This window comes from Brassica oleracea, chromosome C3, assembly GCF_000695525.1.
Source record: "Brassica oleracea var. oleracea cultivar TO1000 chromosome C3, BOL, whole genome shotgun sequence".
Taxonomy (NCBI): Eukaryota; Viridiplantae; Streptophyta; class Magnoliopsida; order Brassicales; family Brassicaceae; genus Brassica; species Brassica oleracea.
The window spans coordinates 56,229,282-56,240,627 of NC_027750.1; the positions used below are offsets into that span (position 1 = coordinate 56,229,282).

The 11,346-nt window shown below is 31.5% G+C and overlaps 2 pseudogenes; both read left to right on the forward strand.

Annotated features, from left to right (window-relative positions):
* The first annotated feature begins 212 nt into the window (after window positions 1-212).
* On the forward strand, window positions 213-2,763 carry LOC106334391 (annotated as a pseudogene).
* Window positions 2,764-9,531: 6,768 nt separating this feature from the next.
* Window positions 9,532-10,586, forward strand: LOC106333977 (annotated as a pseudogene).
* The last annotated feature ends 760 nt before the right edge of the window (window positions 10,587-11,346 follow it).

The window sequence follows — 11,346 nt, forward strand, 5'->3', positions numbered from 1 at the left end:
AAATCCGACGACTTTAGTCAATCATTCACGGATTCGATCTATGGAGAAAATTTTGAGGCAAGTGGTCTAAATCAATGAGATTGGAAGACTTGGCCAAAATCATCCGACGACTTGCCGCAAGACTTGCTAAATTCAAGACAAATGAATTTTTTTGTTTTCCTATTTAAAAGAGCTATAATCGTAAAAACCTATCACAAACACAAGAAAAAAAAAGAGAGGGTAAAGATGATTTCAAGCCACTCTTATTGGTTTTCTAGTGTTGTTACCTTATATTTCTTCTTCTTGGTTTTCCTCGTTTTACACACTCTTGCTTCTCCTATTCACCACTATTGCTGTCATGATCAGAGAGATGCCCTTCTTGAGTTCAAACACGAGTTTCGGGTAAATGAATCCAACTCAGGTCCATATTTAAGTTCATGGAATAACAATCGTGATTGCTGTGTTTGGGAGGGAGTCACATGTGATGCTAAATCTGGCAAAGTGATTTCACTTTACCTTTATGACATCCCTCTCAACAACTCTTTGAAACCAAACAGTAGTCTTTTCAAACTCCAACATCTTCGTAACCTAACTCTTATAGCTTGCTATCTCTATGGAGAGATTCCCTCTTCAATAGGAAACCTAACTCAACTAGAATTTCTATATCTTGACTCTAACAACTTCAAGGGATATATTCCTGCTTCATTTGCCAACTTTACAAAACTCTCCCTTTTAGACCTCTCAAATAATCAATTCACGGGTGAATTCCCTCTTGTACTACTAAATTTAACCACCAGTTTGTCCTCGTTAGACATTAGCTCTAATCTTTTTAAATCCAAGCTTTGGCCTGACATGAGTAGATTCCGCAGCTTCGAGTATTTCGATGTGGGTGGAAACTCATTTTTTGGGCCTTTTCCTACATCCTTGTTCATGATTCCTTCGTTAACAAGGGTTGATTTGTGGGGAAACAATTTCACGGGACCTGTAGAATTTAAGAATATATCTTCGTCATCTAAGCTTCAGATTCTATACCTTGATCACAACAATTTCACTGGACCAATCCCCAAATCCATATCAAATTTTCCTTATCTATATAGGTTAGATCTTAGTGACAACAATCTCATTGGACCAATCCCCAGATCTTTATCTAAGCTGGTCAACCTTGATTCTCTAGATCTAAGCCACAACAATTTCATTGAGCCAATCCCCATATTTATATCAAAGTTAGTCAACCTCATCCTTCTCAATCTTAGCCACAACAATTTTATTGGGTCAATTCCCAGATTAAATTCATTAATTCTCGTGACTCTTGATCTTTCTTACAATAAGTTGGAAGGAAAAATATCAGGTTGGTTATGGCATGTGCCGACGTTGATACTTTCTCACAACTCCTTCAACCGTTTTGAAAAATCATTGGAAGTTTCTGATTTATCACATTCCGTGACATTGGATCTTAGTTCGAATGTTTTTCGAGGACCATTACCCCATTGGATATGCAAGCTTAGACCGTCAACACTATTAGATTTGTCCAACAATAGCTTTAGCGGCTCCATCCCTCAATGTTTTAGGAATACCGTTGCTGGTCTCACATCACTGAATCTAAAGAAGAACAATTTCAGTGGAATTCTTCCTTCGAATATATTTGTCAATGCTACCAACTTAGCGTCGCTTGACATCAGCTACAACCAGTTGGAGGGAAAACTTCCAGAATCATTGGTCGACTGTACTATGTTGGTGTTTTTAAATGTGCAAAACAACAAGATCAAGGACAAGTTTCCATTTTCTCTTTCGTCATTAAATGTCTTGATCCTACGGTCAAATGAATTCTACGGGCCTTTGTATCATCCTCATGTGTCCATTGCTTTTCAAAGTTTAAGAGTCATCGATATATCACATAATCACTTCAATGGAACTCTGCCACCATTCTATTTTTCCAACTGGCTTGAAATGATCATGTTAGCCGAAGAATTTCAAGGCCATAGCATGTACATGGGATATGACCTCTTTGATGATCCCTTCCGTTATTCCATGGAGATAGTAAATAAAGGAGTCGATACGTTATTTGAGCTGATCCGGACAGACTTTGGAGCTATCGACTTTTCAGGAAACAACTTTTCAGGAAAAATCCCAAAATCCATTGGATTATTGAAGGGATTGCGTCTTCTCAACTTGTCAAGTAACAGATTCTCAAACCATATTCCTCAATCATTGGCAAATCTGACAAATCTTGAGGAATTAGACCTCTCTCGGAATCAGCTGTCAGGTCAAATTCCTCGAAATCTTGTCAGACTCTCTTTTTTTGTCAATCATGAACTGCTCCCATAATAATCTCGAAGGTCCAATACCACGAAGCACACAGTTTCAAAGACAAAATTGTTCGTCATTCATGGACAACCCCAAGCTCTACGGTCTCGAAGATATATGTGGAAAAACTCATTTCCCTAATCCTACACCACGAGAATCTGAGGATTTATCTGAGCCAGAAGAACAGGTGATTAGTTGGATAGCAGCGGCGATAGCTTATGGACCTGGTGTGTTCTGCGGATTGGTGATAGGACATATCTTCTCTCAAGGCCGATACAACTGGTTCATGTAGAAGTTCTGCCGAAAGCAATTCCAAGATAGTCACTAGAAGTGCCCCCTAGGACACAATCTCTCTTTAAGTGCTTGTGAAACCTACGTATGTGTGTGTGAGTTCTCCCAACGTACTTTTCAATACATAATTTTGTAATAAATGTCTTTTGGTAGTATTTGATTTTAAACTTAAAATGCATTCAAAACTGGTGTGTGTGGTTATCTGTAATGCTATTTTTTTTTTCTCACTAATTTGTCTTTGTCATGGAAACAAATAAATCACGTCGTTTGGAGTCTTCCTTACCAAAACTTTTTAAGGCAAATGTAAATTTTCCATCTTTTTTTATTTCTGTGTGGTTTTCGTGCTCTCTACTTGTACTTGAACCACTTTACTACTTCTCCTCCCAATCCTCTGTTTTGAAGTGTGTGTTGTTTTTTGGAGGTCTCTGTAGCTCTTCTTAAGAAATTTTAATACAATCAGCGTCAGAAAAAAAAAAATCACATAGGATGGAAAAAGAATCACATAGGATAAAAGTCTCTAGCACGCTTACTTCTCACACACGTCACTCTTGGAGACAAAAGTCTCCCTTTTCTACAGTGTTTTTAAAACCGGACCGACCCGATGGTTGGACCGGGTTCGACCATGAACCTGTTATATAGCCGGGTTGGTCTAGTAATTGGTTCGACCATGAACCGATCACATAGCCGGATTATATTTCAAAGTTATTAAACCAATAAAAACCACTAAAACTATCAAAATCTATAAACCATCCATATAAACAAGAAACTAATTTATTTTTATAATATTTTATGTTCAAAATTGATTTATATTTTAACTATGCATCATGTTTACTAATATTACTTTTATATTTACATACTAAAAATATTAAACTATATTATTGAACCAGGTTTGACCCGGTCGAACCATATTAAACCGTGACCTAAAATATTTCCAGTTCAGCTTCCGGTCCGGTTTTAAAAACACTGCTTTCTACTACTAGACATAATTCGGGAAGTGTTGTCCAAAAAAAAAACATAATTCGTGAAGCTCATCCAAAACTAGAGCTATAAAGGTGGAGTGAGAATCAACTAAATTGAATTTGGCAAAACAAAGACAGTTACCGAATTTTCTCATATGCAAATCTTATTTTACTCAAAAAGAAAATTTGGATTTTAGGTTGAATGGGAATGCAATATTGGTTCTTAGATTCAAACCTCCATCTCTCTTTTTATTTTTCTCAATGACTATTAAAAGAAGTAATAAGTTTTCTTATGGCTTGGCTGGGAAGCAATGAGGAAAGTCCCAATTGGTCTTATGTGGTTTCAAGTTTCAACTGGTCTCTCTCAGCAAATGGCAGCCACTTAGAGCATCTCCAATAACACATTAAAACCTCAAATATAAAATCTTATGTACTCCAGAAATAACCTTAAAACCTCAAATTATAAAGTTATGTACAGTGAAACTTATGTACAGTGAAACCTCAATATAAGGTTTCATTGTACAAAACCTTATATTTGAGGTTTCATATTTTTTTGGTCTTTGTACTTGTATATCTTTTAAATAGTCTTGATAATTTTCTTGTTTATCATTTTAGTTCATCCAATTTTATATCTTTTATATATTTAATATATTGTTTTATAAATCTAACTTTTACATATAAATTTAAATAAATATATGATCATTTATCACTTCAAGATGCACTAATTAATTATATATTGGAGCATTATTGAAATAATACTAATGAATAATTATGTATTTTTAGAAAATGATTTCGTTTCTAAGTCCTTTATTTACATGTAATTTGCTATTATAATGTAATAGTTTATTAATAAATATTGTTTATAATGTTTTTATTGTATGTTTTTAGTTGTTATAAAAGTTTTATGATTTTATTTGATTTTTTCAAAAGTAAGGAGTATAATGTAAAAATCTAAAACTTATAAGGTTTGTTTTAAAGTTTAACGTTGGAGAAGAGCACCCTCAAACCTCAAATATAAGATTCAGCAAACCTTAAATATAAGGTTGCTCTTGGAGATGCTCTTAGTGCCATTTTCGGGTCGAACCCGTCTTCTCACATGTCATATATAACAGTGGGATTTAGTCATTTTATTGGGTTATTTTAACTATTTAAAAAGTTAGAAGCACAATAAAAAAAATTAGGCAGAGAGTTTGGAAAAGGAAATAATAGTTATCCATAGGCCTGGACAAATTATCCGGATCCAAAGTTTTGAACAGGATCTGATCCAAATTTTAAGGTATCAAACCAAACCCAATATGACATATATATCTGAACTTGAACCAAACCCAAAAATTAAGGGTGTTCAAATATATTTAAAGTATAAATATATATCTAAAAATAGTAGATATGCTAATACTTACAATAATTCAAATGATAAAAATTATAATTATAAATTTGAAAATATTAGCTAGTTAATTTGGATATTTAAATTATTTTCTATATTTTGAAAATTTTAGTTATTTTTGCTTATTTTTGAATATTTTGGACATTTTAGATATAATAAAAACGTATTCAAACCGGATTTTTTCAGAGAAACCCGGTTATTTCATATACATTTGGATTATAATAAGTCAATCCAACTGAAACCAAAAAATATTCAGCTCATTAGGATAACATCAAAAATATCCGGATCCGACAAGTATCCCAGTCCAAGATTCAAAATTACCTGATCGGTATCAATTTTTCCATGTTTGAATTATAAGATATCTGAAATACCGAACCCGATCCGATATTTGAACGCACAATCTTAGTTATTCATATAACCTAGTAACTTAAGAGAAAAACAGATGGGGTGAGGGGATTAAAAGATCTAAACAGTGTCATATGAATGAACTTACAAAGGCACCTCCCAGGCGAATCCCATTGTCCAAAAAACCGAATCTACTCCCACACGGTTTTAATAAATAGGATAGCGCTCCAAAAATTCTGGATATCCGGATCCAGATTCGGTTAATAAAATCTTGGAATCGTCAAAACGGAATCTGAATTTGGATATCTTGACTTTTTAGTTTCGAATATGGATATCTGAATCCAAATTTTATAAAATAGAATCAAATATTAAGTCAATGTCTTTGTTAAAATTATTTCGTATCTAAATAATATATCACATGATTGGTGAAATAACATGTAATAATCGTAAAAAATATCAACGGTAATCTGTTTTACTATTTTAAAATAATATAAATACTAGTTAATTGTTAAAATTTTATTTTTATCAGATAAATATATATATTTATCTAGTATTTATATCTACATTTTAAGAAGTCATATAAATTATAATTAATTAACATTGATTTAATATTTGTTCTATAGTACTTTATAAATTAAATTATCTTATAAAATCTAGGAATTTTTTTTATTTTGTATGTATTATAATTCTAACTTTTATTGTTTACCAATTAACTAATAGATACTTTATTTAGCTATATTTAATGTTTAATAAAGCTATATATTTATAAATAAAATACTATAAATTTTATATTGTGTATATAAGTCAAAACTAAATTAATATTAATCCACAGTAATTATTTAAATAATAATTACAATATTTTTTAATTATTTAGATACTAAATGTAAAATGATAAATATTTAGTAAGATTTTACTAGATTGCAATTTTACAAAAAATATGTATGAATAGTCTAGCAATTTTAGAAAAATATGGAGATTTTCCTTTTTATTTTATGTTATTTAATTAGGAGAACATTATATTAAAATAAAAGGAAAATTACATAAAATAAATATGAAAATCTCCAAAAAATTAAAGTATGGAGATTATATATAAAAATATAAACATAATTTCAAAAATAGTAATAATAAATAGTTAAGATGTTTATTTAAAAGATAAAAATTAAAAATTACCTTAAATAATATAATATCAAACTAAAACAACCTGAAATATTGTATCATATTTCTATTTATTAAATCAAAATATATTAATAATAAAACCGATTATATATATTATATTTTTCTCAATCATCTGATTAGATCATAAATTTGTATGTCACAGCTAAATTTAACTAAATAACCAATTCAATTTTTAAATTATAAGTGTAAATTGTTCCAAGCTAAACTTAGCTAACATATATATACTACTTTAATTCATTTTTCATATGATTTAATCTCAATTAAATAATAATTTGATTTTTTATGTATTTAAAAGTCAAAACAGTCGTAGTTCAAGTAAAAGAATAATTATAATATTATATACACCAAAATAAGTAAGAGAATCGGTTAAGATTTATATAAACTAAATTGTATGCATAGGTAAGAAACAGCAAATTGTTACTTATTTTCAGACATATATTATAAAATAAAATAAAATTTATAAACAAATGAAATGAAAATAATAACTAATTATTCTGATTTATTTATTTTGTAAATATTTATATCCGTACATAAGCACATAAATTTTTTTAGTATATATATATATATATATATATATCGAATATATATAAACCCATCAATATATTATTTTATTCATGATCATTGTGAATTGATTTTAGTTTCAAAGTATAATTTTTATCATGGTATCAAAACAAATCTTATCTTTATATATATATATATATATATATATATATATATATATATATATATATTTATGAGAGATTTGGTCGAAATAGTGAGATAATATTCGAAATGAGCATAACTTAATGAACATATTAAGAGTCTCATCTTACAAAAAAAAAAAAAGAAATAGGAAATCAAACCCGTCAACCAATATTACGATGGTACTTCAAAAAAAAAAAAATATTAAGATGGTACTCCTATTTGTTAGTCAGAAATAAAGATGATATTTTTGTACCTCAATTTTTATTTATTATTTTTATCGACGTATCTTAAACTTTTGTTAACGTGAAGCCAAAATTATTTTGTCAGGTACTACTAGGTACTACATTCATCCGTGCCCTTTGTCCGTTTCTGTCTAAAATGCAAAACAAGTCCATCGAATTGTGATTCCACAAAACAAGAGAGAAAACATCCAATTTAATAAAAGAATTAAACCACAATTTCACAAAAGAACGTATTGTGATTCCACGGACCACGTACCCCGTGTATATGCATGTTGTTATAACTACAGTTTTTAACTTAACGCATATATTATATAATAAAACAAAAGGTATACAAACATGCACATATAAGCCTAGAGTAGCGTTAAATAACGAATAGAGAAAACAATCAAACATCAAATTTAATAAAGAGAAACACCATGTAATAGCACTAAAAAAATTTCCGTAACAAATATAGATTCTAAGGATCAAAATAATCATTAAAAAGGTAAATATACATTTATACTCTAATGTTAACTAATCCAAATCTTACAGTTTAGAGTTAAATGGTGGGATTTGGGATTGAGATTTAAAATTTTATAAAAAAAATAAATATTAAAAATTTTAAAATAGTTTCAAAAAGTATTTTCGAATTACAAAAATAAAATTTGTAAAAATAAATAAAAAAGATTCGGAAAAAAAAAATTTAAAAATTTATATAAAAGTTCGAATTTGAAAACATATAATCCAAAACTATAAAAAAATTATTATTATTATTATTTATATATATATTTATATATATATATATATATATATTATCGTATTGTGATTCCACGTACCCGCCGTATATGCATGTTGTTATAATTAGGGTTTGTTTGTTTCACCATTTGTCATCTCCATCCAGATGATTTATTTGTATGATCTATTCAGATGATCCATTAAAATTTTTGTGACTGTTTGTTATCCAGATAGTTCATCTAGATGAATCATCTAAATATATCTTATATTTGTTTCTTTATTTTCATTTCCATCCAAATAAGTTTAGTAAACAAATTACCAAAATACCCTTGTGTTGATTTAATAATATATTTGATATTAATTTTAACTATATTACATTTAATTATTTAGTCTAATATATTTACATTATAATTATTTCAAAATTAACGAGTTTTTTTTTTAGTTTTGGCGGAAAAACAAGATTTTTTGTTTTTAGCGGAAAACGCATTTTTTGGTTTTGGCGGAAATTATTATTTTTTGGCGGGAAAGCGCGTTTTTGCGGTTTTGGCGGGAAAATACGTTTTTGCGGTTTCAGCAGGAAAACACGTTTTTGCGGTAAAACGAGATTTTTAGTTTTAGCGGGAAAATGAGATTTTTTTGTTTTGGCGAGAAAATGAGATTTTGCGATTTTGGCGGGAACACGTGTTTTTTGTGGTTTTGGTGGAAAATGCGTTTTGGCGGGAAAATGAAATTTTCGGTTTTGGCGGAAAAATACGTTTTTATTTTGTTTTGCCGGGAAAATGAAAATTTTCGATTTGGGCGAAAAAACGAGATTTTGGCGGGAAAACGTGTTTTTGTTGTTTTTACGGGAAAACACGTTTTTGGGGTTTTGGTATGAAAATAAGTTTTTGATTTTGGCGGGAAAAACGAGATTTTGCTATTTTGGCGGGAAAACATGTTTTTGTGTTTTGGCGGAAAATAGCGTTTTGGGGCTTCGGCGTGAAAACATGTACATGTTTTTGTGATTTTGGCATGAAAACACGTTTTGCGGTTTTTGCGGGAAAATGCGTTTTTGGGGTTTTGGCGTGAAAAATTAGTTTTTAGATTTTTGCGGAAAAACACATTTTTGTGGTTTTGTCAGTTTTCATGTGTGACAAAATGATATTATGTCTAGATTTGTAATTTGTGAATTACATTAAGGGCATAATAGACATTATACTATTTTGAATGAACCATCTCCATTCAAATGATCCAAATTGGTTCAGGTGGATGAACTTTAAAATTAAGCCTAAATTTCCCAAAGTCATTCATCTGAATGAATTGCACTTTTAGTGTATGAACAAACAAAACTCAAATAGCTCATCCAAATGGAGAAACAAACAGCCCTTTTTTTAACGTAACCCACACATATACTATATAATTTAACTATACGGTATACATACATGCACCAATCCCATGTATATAAGACAATCAAGTAATGTGTGATAAAATTCACGAACTAATTAACCAACGAAGAGAGATGGCGAGTAGTAGTTCGTCGAGTTATGGGATTGAGCAACTTCAAAAAGAATATTACTATGAGTGGATGAGTTTACAAGCAAAACACATAGTTGATCTCAAAGAAGCACTCATGAGGCAAAGATCAAACGCCTACAATCATTACAAACTCGAAGAGCTCGTTGGTAAAATCGTCAACGACTTCCAAAGCTATGCCAAAAGACGATCGGAGCTGACAGACAAAAGCTGCTCTAGCTACTTTGCACCGTCGTGGAACTCATCTCTAGAGAATGGTCTTCTATGGATGGGAGGATGTCGTCCTTCATCTTTCGTTAAGAGTTATATACGCTCTATGTGGATCTTGTGCTGAAACTCATCTTTCTCGGTATCTCCTCCAGATGGATGAAAACATCGATGATGGGCATGATGGTGATAGTTCCATGAGTGATCTCACCGCGACTCAGCTTGAGAAAATCAATGACTTACATGTAAAGGTCATAAGGGAAGAAGATGAGATAACCAAGAAATGTGCGAATTTGCAAGAGGATGTTGCGGATATGCCAATCGCCGTCACGGCTTTCTGGAGGGACTCGGTTGAAGCTGATGTGGCGGTTGAAAATGCTTTAGATAAGCATGAAGAGTGCATGGGGGTTTTAATGGCGCGCGGAGGCTGATAAGGTGAGGCTAGAGACGCTTAGGAGGATTGTGGAGGTTTTGACCCCGGTTCAAGCGGCGGAGTTTTTGCTCTCCGGGAAAAGATTACACATGTCATTGCGCGAGTGGGGAAGAGCTAGAGAAGAGCGTCGTTATGGTTGTGTGCACGTGCGGATGCAGCAGCAGGGAGAGCCGGAGCCGGGAAGTCAAAGAGATCGGACACTATTGATATGTGAGTGTGAGTTTTGTAAGGTCAATAAATAATCTTGTGTAATAGTTTGGCCTAAGTAGAGATGAGATCATGTTAAGTGAGGTGTGTGTGTGAGAGAGAGAATGTTAAGTGTGTCGTTATGTGTGTGTGGGACGTAGTTACGCTTTTGCTTTTGTCTTAAACAAGGAATAACAAAAGCAGTAAAACGTCAAGTGGTTACTTGTCTTCCATTATGAATACAAATTAAAGATATTATGCATACAAATTAAACGTCAAGATTAATTTGGTTGTCTTAGCAAACTTGATTTTTTGCCTACAGTGATTTTTGTGTGTAAATCTCTACGACATGTTTGGGTGAAAGGACATTACAAGAAAACAGGGGGATTCTGATGGCCGAAATCGTCGGAAATTCATGAATAGACCGATTCCGACGAATTTCTGACGAACACGTCCGTCGGTATCATTTCGTCGGAAAAAAAAAATTCGTCGGAATTTCGTCAGAACTTCCGACGACTTTCTGACGAATACCGAGAAACGTCATTCTGACGAACTTCCGACGATATTACGATGCGGATACACGAGACCAGAGTTCATCGGAAAAACTACGTACCGACGGAGGACGTTCCTCGGACACTTCCGACGTATAGTGTTCCTCGGTGTATTCCGACGAACTAGGTTCGTCGGTAAATTCTGACGGATATATGTCCGTCGGTAAATTCCGACGGACATATATCCATCGGTATATTCCGACGACCACTGTCCGTCGGTATATACCAATTTTTTTCAAATTAATTTTACATTTTTATATATTTTTTGATATTAATAAATTTAAAAAATCAGAAATTTAAAACTAATAATATTATAAAATTTAAATTCATAAAAACCGAAATAGGAAAAAAACATTCATAAAGTTTAAAATTCATACAA